Source organism: Eucalyptus grandis, chromosome 3, assembly GCF_016545825.1.
Source record: "Eucalyptus grandis isolate ANBG69807.140 chromosome 3, ASM1654582v1, whole genome shotgun sequence".
In the NCBI taxonomy this organism is placed as follows: domain Eukaryota; kingdom Viridiplantae; phylum Streptophyta; class Magnoliopsida; order Myrtales; family Myrtaceae; genus Eucalyptus; species Eucalyptus grandis.
The window spans coordinates 59907360-59917206 of record NC_052614.1 but is presented as its reverse complement, the minus strand read 5'-3'; the positions used below and the strand labels follow the sequence as shown (position 1 = coordinate 59917206).

Sequence of the window (9847 nt, the reverse complement as noted above, 5' to 3'; positions counted from 1 at the left end):
TTTGTCTTTATATGCATCAAGAGGGGAGAATTTGAAAGTGAAAGAAGGCAAAGTTTCAAGTTCAACGGCTAGGACACGGGTTGGAGAGGGCACCGCCTTTACATTTATCACTCTCTGTCTTGGGTGGTGCAATGGGTGGGCATCACTCATTTCTCTCTATCCCAAGTGTTTCAAAAGCCAAAAGGCACAGAATTGTCGGTGAGGGTTCCTTATCGACTTATGAGAGAAGGTTTTGTCTTTCCACAAAATTACATGTGAATTGTATGGAGAGAGAGAGAGAGAGAGAGAGAGAGAGAGAGAGAGGAAATTGAAACAATGAGAGAACAAAATACTGCCTAATACTTACAAGTATATGTCAAAAATACTATTCATAAAAATGCATATAGTCAAGAAAATGTTTTGAGCTCCATTTTCTGGTTCACTTGGATATGTAGTTGTAACTTCTGAGAACGCATTGTAAAGTAGATTAATTAATCAGGGCCAAAGCATCAGGCGCTCTATGATTCACCTCTTGTAGTACATCCCTAGGGATTTTCCCTAGCATGTCTAGGGCATCTCCCTACTCTAGCAAATGCCACACCGATAAACAAAAACCAAAAGGGAAAAAGTTCCTTAGAGAGCATATACCGTTGGGCAGCAATTTTGAAAACAGAGTAGGGATTGCTCAATTACATGATCAAAGTCATGTATGAAATGCACATGGATATTGCTTGATAGGATGTCACGAGAAATGCCTTATCATCATTCCAAATCATCTGCCTTGACACAAAATTAATCCCATTGATGATGACGGGACCTTCGTTTCTATAAATATCTCATAGATGACCGAAATTTCAGTAAATGTAAAGAAAGGGAATGGAAGTGAAAAATGAAGAGTTAAAACAACTGATGAAACAGATTGCACGTATTTTACCACTCCACTACTTCCCTTACGTACAACAACATTGTCCGACAAAATTGATGATATTTAAAGGCTTCAATGCTCATTCTTCACTGCACCACTGAACCTCATCATCCCTTCCCATATTCCCGCTTCTCCAGCTGAATATGAAATTCAGGCAAACAATTGATGCTGCAATTAAATATGAACATGTGCCGGGAAACAATGATAAACAAGCAACTTCTGAGGCCAACATGAACACTCAAAAGCAAAACGATTTTTTGCTCAGCCATGTTCAAAATTTTCTTGTCAAAGCATCATCCTGTGCACATTAGATGCCAGTAGTTGTCATCTCAACGCAGTTCAAAGGAGCCAACCAATTAACATAACATCTCTTCACCAATATCCTCTAAACAGTATCTGGATAGCTTAAAATGGCTACCACTCTATCTAGCGATGCTTGCAACTGCCCAGAGTTCATGTTGAATAGTGGCTCATCAGTACCAAGACCCCTGTTACATGAAACACACAACTTGAACCCCAGAAAAAATTAATAAAACAGAGTGACATAAATCACGGAAGCACATGACCCACACCTGTAAGTTCACTGTATGTTATAAACATCATGCTTTGTAATAGCAAAATTTTAATTCGTGACACCGAATAGTTAATACAATTAGAACTTGTTTTGATATATGGCCCATCTAGTTTCTTCCAAGAGCAAAATATATTGTAGTTGAGAAGGAAGAAACTTACCCTGTGATTTCTGGAAGAACGTAATCAGCCCTCCACCCAAACCGAAAATCTACACCTGGACAAAGTCCAAAGAGTGGTCTTATTTCTAATTCGAGATACACCGTCTTCACCCAAACATGTGGTGAGCTTCCATTTCCAACTAATTGCATTTAACTGAAAATTGTGGCCTACGCCAACCTGTAATTTTCAAAGCACACCAAGCTGACTCCCCAAAAGCTTTACCAATTACCACTCAATACCCACAGAAGTTAACAGACTTATTGATGATTGAGAATATTTGGCCACGCCATCACAAAACAGAGGTGAAATCAAAGAAGCCTCAAACCTGGAGATTTAAGAATTTTGTGACAGGAATCTTTTTCGAGAGAATGCGCACGTCTTGATGTATGGGTTCATAGACAAACTTCCACAGACGGTCTGGGGAGAGAGGCTTGAACACAAGCTTCGCTTGAAAATCATTCCTTGGAGCATTGTAAAACTGAATCAAAATATCAAATCAAGATGTCATAATGAAGCTATATTCCATAACTGCATTAACTGAAAAAGCAGAATTACACCAGGCCTTAAGGCTCCAACAAAAATTTTGCTCAATGGCCAATCGTTGGAGCACTATAAGACAGACCCAAAAATTTGACCATGAATATACAAACATTAAACACAAATATATTCTTAATTGTTCCACTTAAGCTGAAGTATGGTGAATGAGGACACAAAAATCAAAATATCTGGTGAATTAAAATCGCACTCAGAGCTTATAGAAGAACAAAAGAGAACAAGAAAAAGAAAGTCTATGTTCATCCACTTCATTATGCGACTATTACTGACAGAAGCTGTATTAGGTCAATAAAGACGAAACAGTGAACACAAAGCCAAGCCAGGCAATGAATTTACGGAAATTATATTGATTAGCATATGTCAATGGAATCTATGCGAATGACTATAAGGCTGTAACATCCTGCATGCCAGATCTTATAAAAGTCTGATCAACATGCTCAGCCAAGTGAGGTTCAACCTTATGGAGATCACTGAAAGAAAAAAAACATAAAAGTGCTCCTGTTAATCTACTCAACTTCTAACATCTTCACTAATCAAACATCAGTGAAAACTGTAACAAAACCTCTTTTATCTCCCATGAGAGCATGGATTGATATCTGAATAGTTCAACACTCTCCAGATTCTTCCTGACATGTGAACTGACATATTGACTTAACACAGAGCCCTAAAATGGACTTCAATGCACGGAAGCAAACGAGAGGGCCTCGAGTATGTATAACTCATGAAGTTGCCAATGGCAAGTTGCCAAGTCAATTTTCCATGTCAATCTATGTGCAAACTTAAACTAGACAGAAGCATCACTAAAATTCCTTTAACATTTCAAACTCTCTCCCACATGCATGTTAGAAGAGTAGTCAGTAATATTGGAACCAGTGCCACAATCTTTGACGTTAATTAAACAGCGAAGTTGTGCCATCCGCACACTGAAATATCCGGCACTTGTCTTCAGGACCAAAGAACAGAGTATGCCATATTAAATTAGACAGGAACCACATCCAATATGCATACCTAATCCAGGTCAGCAACATGAAAATTAAAAAAAGAACGAACAAGTTATTAACATTAAGATTGACCCAAGCTTCAGATACCCTATGCAGATGACCTCAAAACGAAACATTTCATTCATTCCTTTCAAGCCTTTGCCGAAAATGGTTTGGCTCATCTTTCCACAGCTCTCTCAACAAAATTAAGCCACCAGATCATCCTTTTTCATTCACCCAGGCCAATCATATCTGCTAGAGACCAAACTTCAAATACGTGGCAACACAAAGGCAAGTAAAATTTAGGCACATCAGAAGAAACACCTCCAGATTAACACCGACTCGGTTTTTCTGAATTTCTTTCCGAAACTTGAGGAACAACTCGGAGGGCATCAAATTGATGTTGTACCGTTCGTCCCACGAGGTGGGTTCTTCGCCGGCTGGACTCGTCTCCATGTTCAGGCTCCAAACACTGCAAAAAATCAATAAAGAACAGTTATTTTCCACCATACAAAGATCGCCAACGCGTTTGACTCAAGACCCATCTCTCAAAATCGAGAATTCGACACTCATCACTAATCCGACACGTCTTCGGAGATAACACAGTCCATGTGGAGTCGGTTTCTGGGTGCCTTGACATGAACTGAGCTGCTCTGCATCTGTCCAAATAACCTCACAATTCGCATCAAAACAAGTGATAAGAGTGTAAAGCATACCTTCGAAACTAGAAGAACAGGACTCTGTTGGCGCCTATAGGACTGTGGTTGAATAGCGAAGTAAAAAAATGGGGATGAAGTTCGCAGCTATGACAGTAAAAAATGATGGCGGTACCCGGGCAATTTGGGGTTCGCATCGTTTGGATTATATACTACGAGGCTACGAGTACGAACGAGTTTTGCCGAAAGAGGGAAAATTGTTTACTCGGCCAAAAAAATGTTGATTTTACTGTCGATGCACCGAGTAATTATAGTTTCTCAGTTGGGCCAAATTAATTATGAATATATCAATGGAAGCTATTAGCATTTCAAGAAAGGATTAATATCACTAAAAATTACAAATTGATAATTCATGACATATTTACTTCAAATTAAATATCTATCCAAACTAATATTTGTGCTATGAAAAATCTTTAAAATTTACTCTTCACATCATATTCCAACCTACTAACGAAGGATTGATTTAGGGTAAATATGTCATGGGTTATCAATTTTGCATCTTTTTTGTCAAACGAAATTAGTTTAGTAAGTGGGTCATGAGAAACCAACTTGGATTGATGCTGGGGTGCAAATGTATTAAGACAAATATCACACCATGCCTCTAGAGTTCTTTTTAACAATTCTTATAATTGAGTTTGTTGTGATTGTGAAAGTTCACACTTACGAAATAATAAATGAGAGTTATAAACATGATAATGCTTATATCTGCAAGATCCAAAAAGGCCATTTAGATGCTGGTAAGTAGCGGATCAAAGTAACCAAAAAAGCAGTTTTAAGTAGAATGAGATATGAAAGATACTGAAATAAGAGAGATGCGAAGATCTGTTTACATAAAATCAAGAAGCACAATGGCATCAAAATATCAAAAGAGACACCTTCAAATAGGATGAGATATGAGCTATAGAAGGTGGCGAAGAGCGAAAAACACACAAATGCAAGAAGGGCGGTGGTGATCAGGTTAACAAAAAAAAAAAAATCTATCTGCAAACATACAACCTACCTTCTTAAAGATGCAGAGTACTAATTGTCTACTTGGTGTTTCACAATCTCCTTACATTATTGAATCTCCAAGATGAGCTCCATTTGGCCAATCAACCTATTCTCTTGTCCTTGTCTTCATGGTGAATTGCCAATGCAGACACATTAGGCATCGGAGTTGCCATGGCTTGTAGGTCAGCCGGAGATAGGGACCAGCACAGATTCCACCACCGAGGCTGTGTTGATGCCCCAATGTCCTCTGGTATTCTCCTTTGCGGATATATTGGTGGAAGAAAGCAAGATGGCAATGTAGACATTGTGTTAAAATTATTCGTGTTACTACAATTTGTACTTGGTAATGCACTCTGACTGGAGTTAACTGGTCTTTTCTGTATCCCACTCCTGCCACTGTTTCTGAAAGCATAGCCATGATTCTTGAAGCTGAAATTACTGTGAGCTAGTGAGATCTTGCATTTCCTGTTGCAGAAATTATCAGGTTTTGCAAGGTCTTTAATGGAGGAAGAGGCCGAGGACTCTGCAAGGCTCGTGAAGAACTTTGCCTGACCACTATAATAGTTCGATATGCCTTTCCTGAAAAATCACAGAAAGAAAGGATAGGGCTTCAAAAACCATCATTTGACCATAAATCTGACTACTTGGAGGTCACAATCATAAATTTCTTAAAGCATTGTGTTAGATGGAACATATACAGAGATCAAGATAGATAGTCATCAAGCATTATAGAATCCGAACCTTGGAGCAACTCCGGCACCAGCAGATGCAGATCACATTTACTTTTATACTATACACTCACATCAGGGGTTTTCCTATGCTGCAAAATGGATGTTTCGCTTCTGAGTACTGCAATTTTTAACAGCTTCTTTTTTCCTTTACTGGCAAAGATTGAACACCATGATGCTGTGTTTCTTCAAGGTGCCTTTACAGCTAAAGTTCGGATTTTGGACCAGACTTCGGAATTTATATTTAGTAGCTAGACAAGAAGTGGCTGCCTATGGTAAAAGGAAAAAGAGGAGAAAAAAACTGGCTCTCACCATCCTAACAAGCTAAACTTAATGATGTTACGCATGAACATCCAAATATTGTGCATTCCACCACCCAAAACATTTAGACTGCTCCTAGCAACAGGAAAAACACTTCCAAGTTCCCACCGTTATCCAATTTCTCATCGGGATGAGCATTGGGCTAGTCTAGGAGGTGTAGCCCTAGAATAGTAACTAATCAACTGAAATTAAATAAATTAACCAGTTCGCACATTCATGATGGAGCATCTCTTCAGAAGCTTCCAACAAATTGCAGGCACGATCATACCAAGATATAATATTTTTAAGGGTGATAGGATAGGGAATTTATTTTTCATTTTTTTATTTTTGCTTTTTAAATGCCAGCCCAGCATAGCAGTATCTTAGTTAGGTTAACAATCAAGGCCATATTGCTATAAGTTAAAACTTGGTACTTTGTCAAAGATCAAGCTACAGATTTTGGCAAACCAAGTTAGAACAACATAATACAACCAAAAAGTGTGAAAGTCATTCTTCACAGAAAGCAATTTTACAATATTAATCAGATGATACTGCAATCTTAGACGACAGAACAAGCAGATTTTGATATCAGTCACTTAATGCACTATAGAACTTGCAAAAGTAGCATTTGGGGAGCTTGTGTCTGAAGACTTTATAGTCAAGCACTTAAAACCTTTCTTTCAGCAAAGTAATGAACCAACACTAACACAGATATGGAAGTTTCTAAAAGTCACCGGGATATTTGGCAGGAAAAAACGAACCGATGATCAAGTATTTCCATTTCGATGATTAAGATTACTTGATTGTCCACGTTCTGATAGACAAGATTCCATTCAGATGATAACATCAGCACATCAAAGCCTCTTTTGAAACTTAATAAATCACAAGATGACAAGAAATTCTTAAAGTCAAATTTTCCATTCCTAGGCTCGGTAAAACCGCCTAGCTAATAAACACCTCAAAAAAAGTTCAATCCCAGCAGTACACGTCCAATTATATAGGCAAAACTAGATTTTTGGTGAAGCAAAATTCTGAACTGTCTGCTATGTGATAATCACTTATTTTCAAATGAAGAGTGCCACACAAAGTCATCAGGACAGGAAAATAGTCATGTAGCACCTTGACAGAGAAAGGTGATACATTAATCAAACAAGTAAAACAGCACGAACAGTATGTTAAGACACGATTTTTCATCATGATCTGCATGAAGCACGATTTTGCTGGATCTACAATCGTGTTCTGTAAGTGAACAAAAAAAGAAAAAAAAAACACAAACGTGTTCTGTTTTTTGCAGGCGCCAACGAGGTGATACATTCCACCTAAGACAGTCAAAACGAGTCACAAACCCATATTTTGACTCAAGTTTGTTGAAATGGGTTAGATATCAGTCACATAAATGTAGAATATAGGTCATAGATGAGTCCAAAGAGAAAAGCCTAGAAAGAATATGGATTTTAGTTGGTCTATTGTGGATCCACTTTCGACCCAAAATACTAGAATTACATAACAAGAAGTTTCACGATTGGCTATTCTCTGTCTCTCTTTGATTCCACCGCTCGGGGAGCACTCTTCCTCCTCTGTCCTTACCACCCCCGCCGCAGACGATGTCGGAGGAACTCATGAAGCTCATGCTCTCGCGACAGCTGTTGCTGTCGTCAGTGTTGCTGCCATTGTCGACACCACTCAGTAAAGCGCAAGCAGCCATGAACACTGATTCTTTGCAGCAGGAAGGGAAACGAAGGCAAAGGGGAAATGAGGGGGAGAAAGCGGAGAACTAGTAGCGGGTGTAATATATGCGTGAAGGGCGAGAATACACATTAAATGTTCCGACGAAAAGGCAAACACAAATAATGAAACACAGCTTCGGGATTCTACTCTTTTCTCTCCCTCTCTCGCTAGAGCGTGGCAAGCCAAAGCGACCCCACACGACCTGCAAGAACCGTTTTTTTGCCGGGGGATCGATTCAGATATTAAGATAATGAGGAAGCAGGTGAAAGCTATGGCTTTTGGACGGTTCTGAGTTCGCAGAGACCGAGAACAAAAGAAAAAGGGAGGCGAGAAGCGAGAGCAGGTGGTGGGTGAGGGCGGTGATGGTTGGTAGCGAGGGCCGTCCGTATTTGGGTGGAGGAATTCGAACCTGCACATTGATGCTTGAGGAAGCACTTCGAGCGTTTGACGAGCTCGGTGAGTTCAGCAGCAACGACCATTACTATCCCCCTACTGGCCCTCCCAGCATTTCATTTCATCGACCATGCAAAATCGCAAGTTGTAGGTGACAAATGAAAGCTCCCTTTCTTGGTTCGAAGTTCAGTTAATCATCTTTGTTCCAATCAAGGGCCAGTTAATTAGCTCGATCGAGGTCCCTGTTTATCAACAAAAATAGAGGTATGGACATTTGGAGTACCAAAACTTGGCACAAGAGATGCTTAATTGTCAAAAATTCATAGAGGTACACTTAAATGCCAAAATCGAAGAAAAATGAATAACTTAATTGCCAATAGTGAAAAATTCTGCCCAAAATACTGATATAGTGTTTTTCTAACGAGACAAATATAAAATGACGTCATTTTGCACGCTAACATGCTAAGATTAGTTGAAAACGATGCCGTTTTGCATCTGATTTGAATTTTAATATAAATATTAATTAATTTAAATTTAAATTTAAAAAGAAAAAAGGGGATTGCACTTGTTCGGTGAGGGCTTGCACAGCCCTCACCCAAGTGTTCTGCAATCAATCAATCTTTTTTTTTTTTAATTAATATTTATATGAGATAAATAAGAAGCAAAATGACATTATTTTGGCTCTTCTTTACTAATTCAAGATTCTGGCGAGCCACGTGGATGAATAAAATTATTTAAAAAAATGTTATGTAGGATTTTCAGGACCCTTAGTCAAAGTTGGCATTGAAATGTCTTAATTTTCAAAAAAAAAAAATGATACTTATGTGTATCTTTGGTAAATTTTTGCATCTAAATGCCTTCCGTGTCAAGTTTTGGTATTTGTGTTGTAATTCTGTGAACAAAAATGTAGCTCGTTAGATTGGAAGGGGAAGAGAGCTTTGTATGCATCGCATATGCTCTTGATGCCAGGCGAAATGCATTAAATCATGGGTTGCAAATGGTACGAACCGTGCTAAGCGTTACTAAAATTACTTCGCATAATTCATTCAAATTTGGCATGATATGCTGACACGAGGACGGCCCTGACATGTTACTTTTGGCTATATGTACATGTACATAAAGCTTGAGCTAAGAAACAGGAAATACCAGGAAGCAATAACGAAAAAGATGGTCTGGTGACTTTGCTTGAGGAAGTCTGGTTGATTGGCAGCTCCTGGCATTGACTGACCGCAGGGTGCAACTATAAATTTTAAGGAAAAGAAGCCTTAAAATTTGTTGGATGTTGAAGTTTTTTATTTCACGTATCGCAGATGCTAATGCTATTTCAATCTAGTATAGATTACCAAAAAAAATTAAAAAGAGAAATCATAAACATATAGTATTTGTATCAATTCAGTCATAACTCTTTCAATTGCGACAGTTTAGTTTTAAACTTTTTCACGTTTTGTCAATTAACTCAATCCAGCCAATTTAGGCCAAAAATCACTGACATAAATGTCAGCAATCCTTCTAGCATAGCTAGTCCTAACATGGATTTTTCTTACAATTTTTATTTTTTGTTTGAATTTTAATAATTTTTTGGTTTTTTGTTTTTTCCTTTTCTCTTTTTTTTTTTTTTTTGTTTCAATTGAGGTCCAATGACTCTCACCGGCCACATACTTTAGGTTGCATAACAGTTTAAACTTGAGACATATTTTAACAATTCTCTACCTTTCATCGCGTTTATAACTAAGGCATAATTTTCATCATCCATGACAGTTTTCCTAACGCCTTGATGGGCGCTCACTTTCTATAGATGACAATTGTGCTCAAACAAAGGAA

General features: G+C 38.3%; 1 non-coding gene across 1 annotated transcript; it reads right to left on the bottom strand.

Annotated features, from left to right (window-relative positions):
• Positions 1 to 721: 721 nt before the first annotated feature.
• LOC104438124 lies at positions 722 to 4041 on the bottom strand. The gene is made up of 5 exons (XR_005549041.1): positions 3888 to 4041; positions 3496 to 3643; positions 1962 to 2114; positions 1637 to 1813; positions 722 to 1392 (listed from the first exon to the last, which is right to left on the bottom strand). It is a non-coding gene; the product is annotated as an uncharacterized LOC104438124 (transcript).
• Positions 4042 to 9847: the final 5806 nt, after the last annotated feature.